We start from the raw sequence: 20,237 nt of genomic DNA, 5'->3' as shown, positions 1-20,237 counted from the left end.
AGGTATCCTCATGAGAGCCATTTCAATCCAGATGATCAGATGTTGTTTATATTTACAGAAGAGCTTTGATAAAAATAAAATTGCTCACTCTATCCATTATCAACCTGTCCAGATGTTCTGATACAGCTGGGAACTAAAGAGAGATCTGTTAAAAGAGATGAGGAACTGTATTACAACGACTTCTTTAAAAACTTTGAAGATGGAATCAAATTCAGAAAAAAAGAAAAGTTTTCCAAAAAGGATCTTATTCTACCAAATATTTCTTACCACTGCTTGCTCCCTCACAATATTCAGAATGATAGAATCGATACTTTGGTATTGATGTTCCAATCCATTGCCTAGAGGTGAAGATGTCCTCCATAATATTTCCTTCTTAATATTATTTGAGAATAAGAGATGGGCTAAAGAGACTGCCTGGTGCAAAATCACTTAGAAAGATTATATGGCTATGGTTGTATGGTTTAATCTATGTCTCTTTATTCTCTCATGTTGTACTGGTTTCCTTGAATATTGGCTCTAAGGTATTATGGAATCTGCAAAGTAGTGTCTAGTGTCAGCCTTGGAAGCCATATTAGGCCGGAACTTGGAAGGTATTAGGCCGGAAACTTCAATGCTGTCACCTCCTCATGTGTGGGAAAATAGGAGGAGGGATTTAGGAGAGGGGAGTTAGTAGACATAACGTTCTTCCTATCGGTCAAGGTCAGGGTGAGCCAGCATCTGGAGGAGGAGTGGTCAGGGGCTGGCTTGAGGTGGAACGGACGATGATTGGAGCATGTGATCGATTGAGGAGAAAGGGGGTAGTTTTGGGAGCTTTGAATTACTGAAGGAAAGCCCAGGTTTTTCAGATTCGGGATTTCCCAGATGTGCCAGTTTACCTATTTCTAGTAAAGAGAACTTTGGAAAATGCCTGCTTCCGCGTCTTTACTGGGAGTCAGGGGTTTTCTGGAACGCTAACATCTAGCACAACAACTGATTTTTGTACCCAGAAGATAATAGATAAGAGAAAATCTGATCTATGGAGAAAATCTTATGACAACTCACACCCTGGTCAGCACGTCTTTACCCTCCTACCATCGGGAAGGAGATATAGAAGCGTAGACAGCCACACAAACAAGCTGAAGAACAGTTTTTATCCGTGGGCTGTCAAACTCCTGAATGTGAAATAACATCATAACTACATAGTACAATGGACTTGCAGGGCCGGCACAATGTGTAACATGTCCACACTGGTGTAATAGGACTGGGTGTTTGTTAATTTGATTTATTGGGTTAGGGATTTTCTGTTTCCACTGTGAGTTGCATTGTGTTGGGGGCTTGCACTGAGAGAGCTCCACCAATCTCATTGTACATATGTTGTGCACTGACAATAAAGGTTATTATTATCTCTGTTCTTGACATAGCTAACAATATCGTACCCTTCATTATACTTCCGCAGCAACTGAAACACTGGTGGGTTTCTACAGGTTCTCCCAGTTCGGGCGAACCGGTAGCGGCGGCAGTGAGAGGCTCCACCCACCCACCCACCCACCCGGATGTCATCACGGACACTCTTTGCATGCACAGAAGGTTCTTCACATGAGCAGAAGGGCTGCGCGGGAGCGAAGAGAGTGCACGCACACGCTCACAGTTCCGAACCAGTAGCGAAGGTAAGTGAAACCCACTACTGAACTCAAAGGCTATAGAGATTGAAATAATGAATAAAACTAAAATCAGGACTAGATGGGTGGACAAAAAAAATGCCAAATCCAGTCTAAATATCTGGCTGACTGTGCGACAAACCATAATAATAAATCAATAAACTGCAGGAAAAAGAAATCTGGCTCTGAAAAAAAAAATGCTGTAATTATATCATCACTGTATTGTCTACAGATAAGGTGGGGAACTTTGAAGATAAGGTGGCATATTATGTCCACTATCCATGTAAAAAACCAGCAGCTTTCTAGCGTCAGCAGTGTGCTATCTAAGCAGCTTCTCATTGATGAATTGTTAAAATTGTCATTTTTTAAGTTACTGAAAGTTATTCTTCTTAGCATTTGCCCTGCATACTTGCAGAGTCTGCTTTTTTTTTTACTGCGTTCATCTATTCTTATTCAGAGCTATCAACGCATGATGTGACAAGAGGTTTTTTTTTTTTTTTTATCAGCAGGGTTTTTCCATTTTTTTACATAATAATTTTCAGTGTTGTGATTGATTGATTAGGTGCCATCAAGTTGCTGCTTGCTGTGGAGTTCTTAGTACTTTCTGACTTTGGTTGGTTGCGTGCAGCTGTTTTATTACCCAATTCTGTAACGTCATCCGTATGAGTCATTATTGACTTTTGGCGACCACAGAGGTGAAAATCTACACCAGGGGGTGTCAAACTGGATTTCTTTGATGGCCGGATTAGCATTGTAGTTCTCCTCCCCAGGCCGGGGGGTGGGGTGGGGGCGAGATGGGACGGATGCCTCCTGCAGCACTTTGCTGGCCAAAATGGGGCACAGGGGGACTGTGCGTGACTCCCCCACATCCTGTTTTGGCTGCCAGAGGCACAAAGGGCCAGTCCTTTGCTATTTCCAGGCCGGAGCCGCAGGCCAGATTTAAGCACCCCGTGGACTGGATCCAGCCCATGGATCTTGAGTTTGACACCCCTGATCTACACCTAACCTGATCTTTCAGGCTTTTGAACAGTGTATTTGTCACCACCATAATTGAATCCATCCACCTTACTGGTCTTTGTCCTCTCCTTCTTTTTCCTTCTACCTTCCTCAGTACTAAAGCCTTCTCCAGAGTACATGGTCTTTGCACAGTGGTGAAATCTAAAATTTATTACTACCGGTTCTGTGGGTGTGGCTTGGTTGGGGAGGGTAATGTGACTGGGTGGGCCGTGGCCAATTTTTTTTTTTTTTTACTTTTAAAACCATTTTTTCTACAACCTCTTCGGCGAAGAGGTTGTAAAAAAATGCTTTCAAAAGACTCTGACGATCCCAGCTGAGTTGCCTGATCGGCAGAGGCTTTTTGTTCTTTTAAAAGCCTCTGCCGATCAGGCAATTCAGCTTGGATCGTCAGAGGCATTTAAAAGAAAAAAAGCCTCTGCCGATCAGGCAACTCTGCTGGGATTATCAGAGGCTTTTAAAAGCATTTGATGATCCCAGATGAGCCGCGCGATCATTAGAGGCTTTTTTTTTTTACTTTTAAAAGCATTTTTTCCACCAAAGAGGTTGTAGAAAAAATGCTTTTAAAAAAAAGCCTCTGATGATTGTGCGGCTCAGTTGGGCGGGGGGGGGAGCAGGGATTTTTGCTACTGGTTCTCCAAACCACCCGCCTCCATCGCTACTGGATCGGGCGATCCGGTCCAAACCGGGAGCATTTCACCCCTGTCTTTGCATAATAATTTTGCAATCCGTGCAGAGAACTTCAGTCATAGGGCAGAATAGTAGTAACAACAAGAAGCCAATTAGGATATTTTTTAAAAAATAATGAAACATTTAGACATCAGTAATAAGTTTTTTTTTCTTCCTATGTTTCTCAAACTTAGTTGCAGGTTCCATTTTGTTTCCATTGGGTTCACATAGTTCAGGGGTGTCAAACTTGCAGCCTGTGGGCCAGATGCATCCCCCACCCCAGTTTAGTGAAGGGGGAAAATTCTGATACATCACATGACAACAGCGTGACGCCATGAGTTTGACACCCCTGACGTAGGTGATCTGGTGACGCTACAGTACCAACACAGGATGAAATGAGGGAGCTGGGTTTTTTTTCCAGCCAGTTTGTCACAGAGCATGACATTGATTAAGAACAAGAGGGAGTGATTGCTCCAAGGTTATCCAGCTGGTGTCTATGCTTAAAGAAGGATTAAAACCCAAGTTGTATGCTTTCTGATTCAGCCTGTTCACTGCTACACCAGGCTATTTCTCTTGAAAGTAATATGAATCATTTCATAAGATTCTTTAGCTATGCCATCACATTGCCAGTGATGTTGATAATAATTCTGTGATATGCAGAGGTGGGCTGCTGGGGGTCCGTAGGGGTTCAGGAGAACCTCTAGCTAAGATACTGTGCAGTTCAGATCCCAAATCCCACTCCTGGCTGGCCTCTCCCACCCCACCCCACCCCTCCCAGGAATCCCCACGCAACCTGTTTTGGATGTGGGTAAGTGCAGGGCACATACAGAGGCTCGGGAAGGGTGAAAAACAGGCCTACCAGAAGTTCCGGACAGCTGGAAACAGGCCCGTTTTTGGCCTCCAGAGGCCTTTGGGGAGGCGGTTTTCACCCTCCCGGGGGCTCGAGGAAAGCCTCCGGAGCCTGGGAAGGGCAAAAATGCTCCCCCCATGGTGCAGGAGGCCGACTAGGCCACGTCCACCCACTAACCGGGCAGAGAACCCCTTGCTAAAATTTTTGAAGCCCACCCCTGGTGGTATGTTACCTCTCACTTGAAGCACAATCACAAAAAAGCCACTCTGCTTTTCCAAAACACTTTCATGTATATGAAACTAAAGAACAAATGAGAAGCAAAACATCTTCAAACATCTTGCTGGATGAGAAGCGAAACAAAGAATAGAATAGAATGGGATGGGATGGGATGGGATGGGATGGGATGGGATGGGATGGGATGGGATGGGATGGGATGGAATAGAATAGAATGGAATAGAATGGAATAGAATAGAATAGAATAGAATAGAATAGAATAGAATAGAATAGAATAGAATAGAATAGAATAGAATAGAATTTTTTACTGGCCAAGTGTGATTGGACACACAAGGAATTTGTCTTGGTGCATACGCTCTCAGAAAGTCCAGTTGCCTCTTGAAAAAGCACATTTGGGACAACCATGACCTGGATGACTGAGAATCTCCATAGACTCTTATGTATATATTTTATTTATTTTTAAACATATACACTATATCACCCATTTTGATGACTCTTGTTGGGTTATTAAAAACTTATTATAACATGAGTCGCAGTTGTGTCTGGAAAAAGGTGTCTGCAAAATGACAAAGAAATTCACACCGTTCGTTGATACTAATTGTATTTAGCACACATTTCTAATTCCATTACAGATGTTTTACTGACAGAGAAAAATGAAGCTCTGCCTCTGGGGAAGAGGAGAGAGGAAAAGGGATGTGCCAGCTTATCAAAGGTAATAATCAATTCCTTACCAAATTGGTGCTTTATTGAATGATGCCATGATAAATTAATCAGACACCAACCAGGCTGACGACAGGTTTGACGAATAAAAGTTGTCACACAGACAGGAAAAGCTTATAAATCAATTCTGCTGTGGCACAAAGGTCAGGCAATAAGGTGTTAATGCATCCAATCTAATGACTAGCAAGGAAACGGTTTTTAAAAACTTTTTCCTCCCATTATAGCATTTTTGCATTCAATGAGACCCATCACATTGTCGGTGTGTCCTTCTGATTTCTTCTAAGCAAGGATTATTTGGCTATGACAGTCACATCTCAGTGACATCCAGAGTAGACTATTGAAATGCATTGTACAGCTTGCCTTTGAACACAAGTCTACAGCTTGGACACACAAACTGAAACAGACATTACGAAGGTTGCTAGTTCCTTGTTAGATATTTGAGTCTCTTAAGCAAAAAACAAGACTGTAGAAATAAGACACAATTTTTATAGATCTTTCTCAGAGTGGAATAAATAAAGCATTTCACTATTTTACTTCTTACTTATGTACCATATTTTTCAGACTATAAAACATACTGAACTATAAGACGCACCTAAAATTACAGGAGGAAAACAAGAAAAAAAATAATTTTTGGCCTCCCAGGCCCCCAGAAGCACTCAGTGCTCCGCACAGCCCATTTTCACCAAACCTGGGCCCGTTTTTGGGCTACCAAGCCCTCAGCCTATCACATTTTCATCCTCCCAGGCACCAAGAGGCACTTTACAGTGTTCTGCATGGCCTGTTTTTGCCAAAAATGGGCCCATTTTTGCCAAAAACATGTGCGTTTTTGGCCTGCAGAGTGCTTCTTGGGGCTGGCAAGGGCAAAAACGTGATGCGCGGAGGGTTTGGGAGCCCACAAATGCCCATATTTGGTCTATAAGACACACCTAAATTTTCACCCACTTTTAGGGGGAGGGAGGTGCATCTTATACTCTGAAAAATATGGTATTTGGTTTACAATATCTTATTAACCTCTGGTCATTTTGGATGGATGCTTTTGAATTGTGGTGTTGGAGAAGACTCTTGAGAGTCCCTTAGACTGCAAGGAGATCAAATCAGTCAAAAAGGAAATCAACCCTGACTGTTCTTTGGAAGGACAGATATTGAAGCCGAAGTTCAAATGCTTTGGCCACCTAATGAGAAGAGAGGACTCATTTGAAAAGCCACTGATGCTGGGAAAGACAAAAGGAGAAGGTGACAGTAGAGGATGAGATGGTTAGATAGTGTCATCAGTACAATGAACATGAATTTGGGCAAACTCAGGGAGACAGGGTAAGACAGTTGTGTGTGGCATGCTACGGTCCATTGACGTTGTGAAGAGTCAGACATGACTTTGCAATGAACAACAAGGGAATGTCATCTTTGAGTGCTCTCAAATTCCAAATGAGCCCACTACCCCCAACAGTTACTTACCATTCCTTAGAATGTATCCTGACTAAGATGAGAGTCAAGCTATTCTCCAAAGCACCTGAAGGCAGGACAAGAAGCAATGAGTGGAAACTAATCCAGGAGAGAAGCAATCTAGAACTAAGGAGAAATTTCCTGATAGTTAGAACAATTAATCAGTGGAACAACTTGCCTCCAGAAGTTGTGAATGCTCCAACACTGGAAGTTTTTAAGAAGATGTTGGATAACCATTTGTCTGAAGTGGTGTAGGGTTTCCTGCCTAAGCAGGGGGTTGGACTAGAAGACCTCCAAGGTCCCTTCCAATTCTGTTATTCTATTCTATTCTATTCTATTCTATTCTATTCTATTCTATTCTATTCTATTCTATTCTATTCTATTCTATTCTATTCTAATCCAAGGTTTGAATGTCCAGGGCTCAAAGGTATTTAGCTGCACAAAGCCTACACTTGAAATTCAACAATTCAACATCTTGCAGCTCCTGACAGTGTCTTATCGTATCATATAGGACAGGTAGCAGAGGGTCAAAAAATATCAAGCTGCCTCAGGCTTTGTCCCACTGAGCTTGTCACAAGCAAAGGTGAGATGTTTATGGGGAACATTTTCATTTGTAGGTCATTCTCTTAGTCATTGTACCGTACAAGCTAGAAAAGATGTTCCTTTATAATGGAATGATTTTTCAGTGCCCTTAATTTAAGAGAACAAAGAGGCTGAGTCTGAAATGCTTCGGGCTTGATTCAAATTGACAGAGATATTTCAAAGGCAAAGAACATTTCAGATAAAATTGTTACATCGGTGAATCATAAGTTCATACTACAGAGCTGAAAGAGTTCAATAATGTTACACAATGTGATCATTTATTAAAAAGAGAGCTAGAGGAATATTCAGAATGTATTAGAGTGGAATCCTTAAAATTATCCAGTTGAATCTTTGCAGCATTACTAACATCTAAAGAATTTACCAGCCCCTAATGCTTCCTCATTATAGTTCATGGTTGAAACTTTTATGAATCAAGTTCAATTTTATGTCTCAATTATAACTGAACATTTCCATTGAGGAGCACATATACATTGAGTCTTGGCTGATTATAGGGGTGTCCATAGGATGCATCAGGATCAAAGTCAAGATGGCAGCCTTAACTCAACTCAGGAGCTGGGGAATTATAAGGTAGTGTCTATTTATGGACGAGTTATTCAGAAGCTCTGGTTTTCTGTCTTGTCAAAAATTGTTCCAAATTTAGATCATCCAAATTCTAAGTCCTTGTGTATTTCATCTAATTTCCCATTCTAGCCATTATGATTATGAGTTCTTTTCCCCAATTTTTGCAAATAAATCCTAGTATGCTTTTTTTTTTTCTTCAATTCCAGTTCTTTAACATTCCTATATCACGGGCCATCACATTAATAAACCAAATATGCTTCTTTTCATGAGCATTATTTATGCTATGGTAGCATAGTCTCTCCCCAAATCAATATATGCAATTTTGCTGCATTTAGTTATTAGGTGTTCAATTGTTTCATCTTTACCTCATCATAATCAGCATTTACTATTAAACTATTTTTGTCTTGATGATAATGCTATGTCGTGCTATTTCTTGAACAGCAAACGCCTTTCTTCTTTTTTTAATGTACTATCCTTTAGCCACTGCCATGTTTTGAGGTCATCCAATTTTCCTTCAGAATCTTAAATGCCCATGGAGTGCTGTGATTTTCCAATTTTCTAATCTCATTTCAAGTTGCTTTATACAGTCATGTTTAGATTCCATTCCTGCAGATAACCTTCTTTCTGAGATGTTTTTTTTCAATAAAGTTTCCTTACTTGCATTGATATATTTTTCCTCCTCTATAATTTGTTTGTATAGGGCAGTGATGGCTAACCTTTTCTGGACCAAGTGCCCAAAGCATGTGTGTATGCGATTGCGTGAGCGCACCCAAACCCCCAAAATGGAATGCATGTGCAGGCCCCGTGTGTGCATGCGCAGGCCCCCCCATGTGTCCCGCCCCCACATATGTGCGCAGGCCCCCCCACATGAGCCCAGCCCCCATGCACAAGCATGTGTGGCTCCCCCACATGCACCCTGCCCAGGGGTGAAATGCTCCCGGTTTGGACCGGATCGCCCGATAGCGATGGAGGCGGGTGGTTCGGAGAACCGGTAGCAAAAATCCCTGCCCCCCCACATGCCCAGCTGAGCCGCACAATCATCAGAGACTTTTTTTAACTTTTAAAAGCATTTTTTCTACAACCTCTTCAGCCAAAAAAATGCTTTTAAAAGTTAAAAAAAAAAGCCTCTGATGATTGCGCGGCTCAGCTGGGATCGTCAAAGCTTTGAAAAGAAAAAAAAAGCCTCTGCTGATCAGGCAACTCAGCTGGGATCGTCAGAGCCTTTTGAAAGCATTTTTTTTTACAACCTCTTCGCCGAAGAGATTGTAGAAAGAATGGTTTTAAAAGTAAAAAAAAAAAAAATGGCCCCGCCCATCCAGTCACATTACCCCCCCCACCAAGCCACACCCACAGAACCAGTAGTAACAAATTTTAGATTTCACCACTGACCCTGCCCCCCCACACATGCGTAACAGAGACTTGAAAACCAGCTGGCTGGCGGGAGGCATCCACGCATGCATGGAGGAGCTGAACTGTGGTGACGGCTCGTGTGCCATCAGAGGGGGCACTGAGTGCCACCTGTGGCACACGTGCTATAGGTACGCCATCACGGGTATAGGGTTCCTGTTTGAGCAGAGGGTTGGACTATAAGACCTCCAAGGTACCTTCCAACTTTGTTATTCAGTTACTCCATTACTAGTTTGGGAATGAGATGTCTTATAGCCAAGTATGTCTCGTATATAATGCCAACTAGCAAAACAGCTGAACAAGGATACCTTTTGGCCCCATTACTTTTTAATAACTGGATCGATGTAAATGTCTTAAGTAGTGGGTTGGACTGAAACATTTCCACGCTCTGTGATTCTGTTATTATTATGATTATTGATTTTTCCCTTTATTTCAATGATCTCACATTTATCAAGTCCAAATGACATTGCATATCACTTTTAGGTGTCTGAGGAGCAGGGGTGAAATGCTCCTGGTTCGGACCAGATCGCCCGATCCGGTACCGATGGAGGCGGGTGGTTCGGAAAACCGGTAGCGAAAATCCCTGCCACCCCCTAATGCCCAGCTGAGCCGCGCAATCATCAGAGGCTTTTTTTCTTTTAAAAGTCTCTGCCGATCAGGCAACTCAGCTTGGATCATCAGAGGCTTTTTTTCTTTTAAATGCCTCTGCCGATCAGGTAACTCAGTTTGGATCGTCAGAGGCATTTAAAAGAAAAATGCCTCTGACGATCCAAGCTGAGTTGCCTGATCGTCAGAGGTATTTAAAAGAAAAAAAGCCTCTGCCGATCAGGCAACTCAGCTGGGATCGTCAGAGCCTTTTGAAAGCATTCAGCGAAGAGGTTGTAGAAAAAATGATTTTAAAAGTAAAAAAAAAAAATGGCCACATCCACCCAGTCACATTACCCCACCACCAAGCCACGCCCACAGAACTGATAGTAACAAATTTTAGATTTCACCACTGCTAAGGAGTATTTTGTAATGTATTTTGTAATAAGAGCCGAGGTGGCACAGTGGTTAGAGTGCAGTACTGCAGCTACTTCAGCTGACTGCTAGTTCAGCAGATCAGCGGATCAAATCTCACTGGCTCAAGGTTGGCTCAACCTTCCATCCTTCTGAGGTGGGTAAAATGAGGACCCAGATTGTTAGGGGGCAATATGCTATTTAATATACTGTCTTTGGTGTAAGCCACCCAGATTCCTCGGAGAGTGGGCGGCATAGAAATATGACTAATAAAATAAATAAATAACTAATGACTCCAGTGCAGCTTCTGATTTCACATCATTCATCATCATCATCAACAACAACATCAGCAGCAGCAGCCTTGGTGGCACAGTGGTTAGAAATGCAGCATTGCAGGCAACTTCTGCTGACTGGCAACTGAACTGCCTAAAGTTCGGCAGTTCAAATCTCACCAGGCTCAGGGTTGACTCAGCCTTCCATCCTTCCGAGGTAGGTAAAATGAGGACCCAGATTGTTGGGGGCAATATACTGTCTCTGTAAACCACTTAGAGAGGGCTGTAAAGTACTGTAAAGAGCTATATAAGTCTAAGAAGTGTTATTGCTATTTATATTAGGTGTTAGCTACACTGAAACTTCATTTTACTCTGCTTTAGCTCTACAGGAAAATTGACTTCACGATACTTACTGCCTAAGGGATTTCTCCTTCTCTGTCATGCTTGAACTATTTTTAATTTCTATTAAAAATAGTTCAAGCATGTTGGATCTTCTTGGATAGTTCCTTGATGTTGGATCTTCTTCTAAGAGATTTACCATGTATTCAAATCTCTGATTAACCCATAAGGTAGTCCTCAATTTACAACAGTTCATTTAGTGACCATATGAAATTACAAGGCACTGAAAAAAAATGACTTATGACAATTTTTCACACTTGAGACCATTGCAGCATCCCCATGGTCAGGTGGTCAAAATTTAGACCCTTGACAACTGACTCATATTTATGATGGGTGCAGTGTCCTGGGGTCATGTGATCATCTTTTCGGACTGTCTGACTTTGCTTGTCCCATTGACAAGCAAGGTCAATGGGAAAACCGGATTCACTTAAAACCATGTTACTAACTTAATAATTGCATTGATTCACTTAACAACTGTGGTAAAAAAGGTCATAAAATGGGGCAAAATTCATTTAATAATTGTCTCACTTGGCTCAATTGTGGTTGTAACTGGAGGACTTAGCTGTACATCCCTGTTATAATTGATATTTCCTGTTGAATGATAGAGTTTGGAAATAACGGGGCAAATACTCTAAAGTTTCTCTTGTTCACGGTAATATAAGGTAAGGTAAATATTTCCCTCACACATATGTGCTAGTCATTCCCGACTCTAGTGGGTGGTGCTCACCTCCTTTTCAAAGCCGAAGATGTCCAAAGACATCTCCATGGTCATGTGGCCGGCATGACTCAACGCCAAAGGCGCACGAAAGGTGGTCCCTATTTTTCTACTTGCATTTTTTACATGCTTTCGAACTGCTAGGTTGGCAGAAGCTGGGACAAGTAACAGGAGCTCACCCCAATATGCGGCACTAGGGATTCGAACCACTGAACTGCTGACTTTTTGATTGACAAGCTCAGCGTCTTAACCACCGCACCCTAACCCTAACCCCATAACCTACAGTAATATATTGCCTATTAAAACTGATGAGATTATCAAAATTAGGCATTTATGTTCACATTGAAAAATCAAAAGAAAAAAAAAAGCGATTGGTTTCACTATAAGGCTGGACGAAGACCTTCAAGCAGAGAACATCATACGAAGATAGATTTTTGCAAGCATCTGAATTAACTGTGAATTTCAGCCATCTGCTTTTGTAGCTTCTGCAATGTAATATGCTGAGCCTATTTCTCTTATTGTCAGACCATACAAATAGAGGAACAGCAAATACCATCAAATAACATCTGGCTTTCCAAATAAACCAGCTAGAAATTTAGCAAGTGAGGCAACAGAGTAGCAAAAAAAAGAAGGCTTTCCAAATGTTAAACAGTCTGGTGAGGTTCTTTTGCTGAAATCGGAGACAATTTACTAAAATGAAAGCTTTTGTATCAATATGTAGAATTGAGGAAGGAGGGTTTTTTTGCCCTAGACCGTTTCCACAATATCAACCTTACTGTAATCAGCCCCGGGGATAACCAACACAAGATCTAAGAATGGCATGCCATTTATTTATTTATTTATTTATTTATTTATTTATTTATTTATTTATTTATTTATTTATTTATTTATTTATTTATTTATTTATTTATTTATTTATTTATTTATTTATTTATTTATTTATTTATTTATTTATTTTCTTAGATTTCTATGCCGCCCTTCTCCCATTGGACACAGGGCCGCTCACAGAATAAAAACATATAACAATAAATAGAACTAAAAACATCCAAATATAAAAACCCCAATAACTAAAATCTCATAATAGATCAGGGAATTTGCTGAAAAAGCCATGTCTTCAGTTCAGCGCAGAAAGCGCGGAGGTCGGGGGCCGTCCGAAGCCCGGTGGGCAATTCATTCCAGAAGGTCGGTGCGGTGACCAAGAATGCCCTCATCCTGGGGGCCGCCAGCCAACATTGTCTAGCCGATGGCACCCGGAGGAGGGCAGTCCTATGTGACTGCACTGGGCGGTGTTTTGATCGTGTCTTCTCTAGGGTTAAAAGAACAATTGCCTACTCAGGTAAGTTCTGAATGTGACCAAAAGCAAAATTGAATAAATGCACGTGAAATAGTTATACAGAAGCTGAAGTTTAATTAAATTGAAATCACATTTAAATGCAGAGTTTTGTACCCATCTTTTGAAATAGGCCGCAGCATGCCAGAGGCCAAGCCAGGCCAAGCCTGCCCATGCTCTAATAAAGGTTGTACGTTCCCAATCTTGACCAATGATTGATGAGCTTTCACAGATGATCCTTGAGTCAATGCTTCTTACAGCCAGTTCAGGCAGGTATTATTAGCATTCAGTCAAGCGAGCTTACCACAAGTCAGTTGATATGTAACATTGGCAAGACTGAAATATGGATGAGATGAGCATTAGGTAAAAATGAAGATACTAAGAGTAAAATTACAGGTTGAGATCTGAACAAAGATGTGGACCTGAGATTTCAGTCAAAATAGGATGGTTATTGGGAGATTGTTGGCAACATTTATTTATTTTATTGCTTGGTGAGTTGATTTGGGCACCGCCTGACACCAGACTCCCTCTAATGAGTGATAGCAGAAGAGATGGAGAATTTACAGATCATCCAAAACAGGCCACCAATGAATTCAATGAGACTTGTTACTGATAATAGCAACAATAATGCCAATATATTTATTCCCACTTCCCTTCTTTGCATGGTTTTATACCAGGAAAATGGGCGAAGAGGCTATTAATTCATAAAAGGACATGTTTGATCCAAGCTGTAGTGAATTCACTTTTAAATTAATTGGGGAAATCAAAACTGCCCACCCAATGGATTACAGACAAAAGGTATTATCTGATCAACAGCTGTTTGTGAATTTATTTTCTCTCTCTCTCTCTTTCTGTCCTTCTTTTCCAATAATCTCACTGGGAGATTCATCTGATTTAATAAAGACATTTGATAGAAAAACTCAGGACCCGAACGTAAAAGCTGGAATAGTTAATAGCCTGATCTGGGATATACTGAGGCAGCTAATGAATGTAGTTATTAGGATAGCAATCTTTAGCAAACCACTTTTTCCAGCTGGTGGTGCTGAGGGAGTTTTCAGTCATCTGCCCTCTGGTGAAATCTAAGTAATGTTTCTGTTTAATCATGCTCTATCTTTCATTTCTCTCCACTACAACAGTGTATGAAGGCTACAGAAATCAAATGAACTTGCCTAAAGAAATAATTATTGTTTGCTTATAATAAGATAAGAAATGACGATGACTGATCATAGCAATAGTACTTAGACTTATATACTGCTTCACAGCCCTCTCTAAGCAGTTTACAGAGTCAGGTTATTGCCCCCAAACAATCTGGGTCCTCATTTTACCAACCTCGGAAAGCTGGAAGGCTGAGTCAACCTTGAGCCTGGTGAGATTCAAATTGCCAAACTTCAGGCAGTTCAGTTGCCAGTCAGCAGAAGTTGCCTTCAAGGCTGCTGCTGCTGCTGCTGTTGTTGTTGATGATGATGATGATGATAATGATGATGATGATGAATAATGTGAAATCAGTCAGTTGCAGTACTGCACTCCAACCACTCCGCCACCGCGGCTCAGGAAACACCTGTACAAACCTGCAGATTACCTTTGCCGTAAGTAGGGGATTGGGCAGATCCAGACAGTTTCCTTTTGTGAGCTGTTCTGATTTGAGAGTTCCACTCACTCTATCTAGTTGCAAACTTCAAACTAAGACATATTCCTGTCCCCATTCATTTGAAATTTTATTTCTCCGGGCATGTTTTTTCCAAGTGTGCTTTCATCTTTGGGTGTTTGGACATTCTTGTGAGTATGGCTGCTGCACTGTGTGCAAATACTGTTTTGATCTTTGTAAAAAGGCACTGAAAACGTGCCAGTTGCAATCTTTAAAAATCTCTGAAAACAAGCATTCTATTTCTATCAAATAATCATTCCACAGGTGCTTTTTTTTCAAGAGGCAACTGGACTTCCTTGTTTTTCTTTGAAGATGTTTCGCTTCTCATCCAAATGGTTTGTTTGGAGACAGACATCATCTATCTCTGGTCTACAACACAGTCCTTTCAGCTGTTCCAAGAAGGCTCCACACCCATTTGCAGGTGTGCACCTGTACTCAGGTGACTCTGATGACACAGATAAACTTCCAAGTGGCTTCAAAGACTCTCTAAAAGAATGCAAATGACCAGCTGTCTGCAAGGAATATAAATCCTTCCATTCCTCACCATCCAGTCAGAGCTGAAGAAGCTTCTTGGATGAGAAGTGAAACGTCATCAAATAAAAACAAAAAGTCCAGTTGCCTCTTGAAAAAAAGCACTTTTGAAACAACTGTGATCTGGATTTCTGAGAATCTTCTCTCCATGAGAATCTTAATCCAATAGTCATATTTCCAGTTGACTGTCTCACATTGATTGTAATTAATAGCGTAACATGTCTAAGGAGAAACTACACCTCTTAGAATAATGCCATTGAGTTAGCTATGACTACTTCTAACTCTTCTTTTCTTTTTTTCAATAATTTTTATTAAACGGTTTTTTTAAAAAAAGACAAACAAAAACAGATGTTTACATCTTCTTCTTTTCAACATCTTCGCATCAGTAATCCATATTTATACATTTTCTCTTTCTTATCTTAATATATCTTTTATACATATATTTCTAGTATATCATATACAGTATATACTGTTATAATATATACTCTTAATCTAAATTAATTAATCTAAAACTGGAAAAACAATGACATACCATCAGAAGACAAGGAGATTAGAAAAATTATGGAGTGTGCGGAAATGGATAAGCTCACAAAAGGAGATACAAGAAAAAGATGAAACAGACTATTACTTAGTCTGGGAGAAATGATGTAAATGATTGGAGGAGAAAGGGGAAAAGGGGGGGGACAAAAGAAAACTAAACAATGGTTAAATTAGGTGGAGGAATATGGAAACAAATGGGAAGATATAAAAATTGTGGAAAGGAAATTAGGTACCTGTTTATGTTAAATGTAAATAAATAACTCCTCTTCTTATAGTGCTAAATTCTGAATGGTTTGTGATTTCAGGGATAATAAAATATTATTCTGTTTATCCGGTTAATTTTATTCCTATTCACAATGGTCTTTTTCCTAGATTTTACATGTAACTTCAGAACCAACCTGAGATTTGAGACAGCTTTCCACAAAATGAATTCCTGTATCTTCCTTTTTAAATTCAGCCTCCACCACCACCAACAGGGTAAAGAGACTAAATGTTGCAGTAATAAATAGGAGCTATACACCAGCCAAATGGCAAATTTATTACTTTTTAAATTTTATTTATATACCCTATATCTCCAGACCTAAGTTGGGACTAAAACGCACATTTTCCCCAGTTTCTGGCCTGGTGCCTCAACCAAACTGGGTCCTAAATCATAAAGCTAAATCATTATAATTAATCCAAGACTCAACAATTCTGTGTCAAGAGGTACTGTAGAAAATAGAAATATCAACTCCTAATTTTAATCCGAAGGACAGAATGCAAGTATTTATCCCAGCAGGGCTAGAGAGTTAGAAATTCACAGGGAATAATGTAGTCAAGTAATCCAGAGATTTAGAGCAGAAATCCAATTAGCAGCAAATGAATTAAGTAAATAAATTGCCAAAATACAGGCCATGCTGTGGGGGTCACCATTCATTTTATAGGAACAGAATTGAGTTGAAGTCAAAGTTGAGAATTATTTGATAATCTAGGACAGCGGCTCCCAAATATTTGGGCACCAGGGACCAGCTCTGTGGAGGGAGGTTCTTCCACGGACTGGAGGGAGGGCGTGGTTTCATGTGCTACCTGCATCCTGTGGGTGGGACTTCGTTTGTTTATGCAGTCCGGTTTCTGGCATGCTGCGGACTGGTTCCAGTCCAAAGACCAGGGGTTGGTGACCCCTGATCTAGGAGGTCAGCACTAGTGACCCACATTCAAGTGCTTAAATCTTCTTGATCACCAACTCTGCCTTAAGATAGACACTGTAAGTAGAATATTATCTTCTTAGGTATACAGTTTCCTTCAAAGGTTGCTTGTCTTAAGCAACAGTTGGTCTGAACCAGTGGTGAAATCCAATTTTTTTTACTACCGGTTCTGTGGGTGTGGCTTGGTGGGTGTGGCTTGGTGGGTGTGGCTTGGTGGGCGAGGCAGGGGAAGGATACTGCAAAAATCCCCATTCCCACCCTACTCCAGGGGAAGGATACTCCAAAATCCCCATTCCCATCCCAGTCTGGGGTCAGCCAGAGGTGGTATTTGCTGGTTCTCTGAACTACTCAAAATTTTTGCTGCCGATTATCCAAACTGTTCAAAATTTCTACTACCAGTTCTTCAGAACCTGTCAGAACCTGCTGGATTTCACCCCTGATCTGCACTAGGGGTTATTTTAATTTTACACTTCTATTTCTTATCCCTTTCTCCTTCTCTCTTTTCTATCTATTCCCCTCTTTGACCATTTGCCTTTGTTAGTTTTTAATCTTTAGGTTTTATTTTAAAAATTAATAAAGTTATGGTGTTTTTTTTAAAGCAATCTCTGCCTTGGGTTCCTCAATTAGAAAAAGGTGACTATTAAAAAAAATAGTTCCATGATGGCCACCTTCAGCTATCAAACATTAGACATAATTTGGGATGACTTGGCAGGATTTGTAGTTTTGGAGTAATTTCATTGTGCAGATAAACATGGGAGCAAGGACTTAATCAGTCTTCCATTACTGAGTGTGATTGCACTGACTTTTTTAATGCTAAAATTGGCAAGCCACCAGCTAAGCTGTCCTGGTGTGATTAGAAATATTAGAAATAAAGTGGTTTATTACAGCCTCTTTGCCTCAGTTTCTATACTGTTAATTAAAAGAAGAAGCTTGAATGGTCAGCTTTAACAGTTTCTATTTGAGAGTGATAAGAACATTTTGGGAAAACTGCATTTGGAGTGAGTGGCAGTTCCCCTTAGGCCTGCAGTATTCCATATATTTAAGAATACATGCCCCACTTTCAAAATTAAACTGAGGTTTAATGAAGGAGTTAGATTAGTTCTCCCCATTTCAAGGTATAAGTAACTTTATAGTGCTTAGTAAACTGAATATAAAGTTCCATTTCTTGGACTATAGTCACAGTAATGAAAATAGGTTTTTGTTCATGCAATACAAATATTACTCCTTTTCGTTAGTGGGCCATTGCATATTTCCACATTTGCAACAGCAGGTCCTTCAACCGTCCAGAGGAAATGGATGTACCTATGAAATGAACTTAGAGCATCGCAATGAGGCTAAAGGAAATTGGCCAGCATGGTTTGTCTTATCCAGCGACCGAAATGCAACTCTTATCTATAACCCTTAGCCATGAAAGCCAGTTTGGTGCTTTGGGGTCAGTAACTTACTCTCAGCCTAGCCTACCTCAAAGAGTTGTTGTGGGGAAAATAGAAGGAGGAAGGTGTGTTGGATATGCTCACTGCCTTGATTTATTTGTACAAATAATAAATTTTACAAATAAATAAACTCAGTACTAGTAATAAACGAATACTGTAATAAACAGTAATAAACTCAGAATCTGAGAATCTGAGCTGTTAAGGTTTTTGAGATGTATTTGAAATGAGTGATTAGAAGAATTGCATTGATTTGGTTTTTATTTCTTAGCTTTTGTGGCAAACTATGCAAAAATATCCTTTTGACATCACCAGGATATTCCAATCATTTTAAAATGTGCAAAGATGCAATACCACCTTTTCTCAGTTTATTATTTCCTATGCTGAATGCATTTTTCTAATCATTTTCTACATGAAATTCTTTCTTTAAACCTCACCTTTCCCCCTTTATTTTTATATAAAGAAATTAGACTATGGTAAATTTTCACTTCAATTAATTGTAACTTCTTTTTTAAAAAATCCCTTCTGGTTTCCTGTTGATGAAGGGTGTGTTAAAAATACAGACATGAGGCAATAGTTTTTCAAGTGAACTGAGACAGTACCTCAGCAAAATTTGTCAGAGATTCTGTGACTGAGCCCATAGCACAATTTCATAGCACATAGCACAATGTCTTCTGGGCATTTCACCAATTTAGCTGAACTAATCCAGAATATTGGTGTGAAATCCAGGACTTGCCAGAACTTTGTACGGGAAATTAGATTGGAAGTCCCAGGCAAAATCATCCATAAATTTGTAGGCAGCTATTATAATTAGGTTGACAGCATCCAGCTTTATTTCTCTTGTCACAACTTCTCTCGTTGTAGATGTGATGAGCTGTTATTTGATTCTGTAGTGGGATAATAAAGACCAACAAATTGTGGATAGAATCATAGAGGCGTTAGAAGAGGTCACTTGGATCATCAAATTCTTTATCCTTATAGGAATCTATATTAAAAATAAACTCCACTGAAGATGTTTACCTAGCTTGGTAACAAAACATTTGGAAACAAACCCAGAAGCTCAGAGAACGAACCTTCACTCTCATCTATTAAAAATCTCAGAAAGAAGGGATATTTAATGTCTATTTGTCAGAGTGTGCACAGTGTGACTACTATTTTGAGACAACCCAGGAGCAAAATACAGGACATAGAGGTTTGTCTTGCAAAAAGTGGTTTATATACAAGTTATATACAGTATATGTCAGTGATGGGTTGTCCCCGGTTCAGACCGGTTTGCAAGAACCGGTAGTAAAACTGGCGGGAGGCCCCGGCCACCGCCCCGGATGTCATCAACAGTGATCTGCGCATGCACAGAAGCTTCCCGTTGCGAACCAGTAGTAAAGGTAAGTAGAACCCACCCCTGGTATAAATACATACATGTGCTAAGCAAAGCCAGGCAATCAATCAACCGTCTTCAACTCTACACAGAGAATTACAATGCAGATACACGAGGAGAAGAGTGATATACGAGGGGGGAGAGAGATGCCCTCTAATGGCCTTCTTTATATAGACAGCTTCTTAAAGGGCAATAACACTGCTGACTCATCCTCAATCTTAAAGGGGCTGGTCATCTTTAAATCTTCATTACCCTGACACTATTCAACACATTCAGTGGAAAGAGTGTTCATCTTTTAGGGGAATTGATTTCATGAAGTAGCAACAATAGAGCATTTGTGGATTGGGGGATTCCTTGATATTGAAAACTGATATACAGTTCTGGATCGGTTGCACTTTACCCATATAATGAAATGTGTGGATGCTCTTAGGGGACAAAAGGAAGTCATATTGTTTAGGAAACAGCCAGACAAGAGAGTGAGGAGCCTTCATTGGCTTAATGGTCAGAAAAAGAAATTTAGGAAGGATCCACTGTAATTGGTCAAACAATTAAAAGTGGCAGCAGAATATTTGTATGTTCGGACTTGCAAAATTCTGTTAACGTAGTCTTACAATTTAGTAGATTTTTTACTACTCAGGTGACCCTGAGGACCGAGATAAATCTCCAAGTGGCCTCAACTACT

The sequence above is a fragment of the Pantherophis guttatus genome, chromosome 5, assembly GCF_059756535.1.
Source record: "Pantherophis guttatus breed Tessera chromosome 5, ASM5975653v1, whole genome shotgun sequence".
In the NCBI taxonomy this organism is placed as follows: domain Eukaryota; kingdom Metazoa; phylum Chordata; class Lepidosauria; order Squamata; family Colubridae; genus Pantherophis; species Pantherophis guttatus.
The sequence above is the reverse complement of the archived record's forward strand: the minus strand, read 5'-3'. Positions refer to the sequence as shown.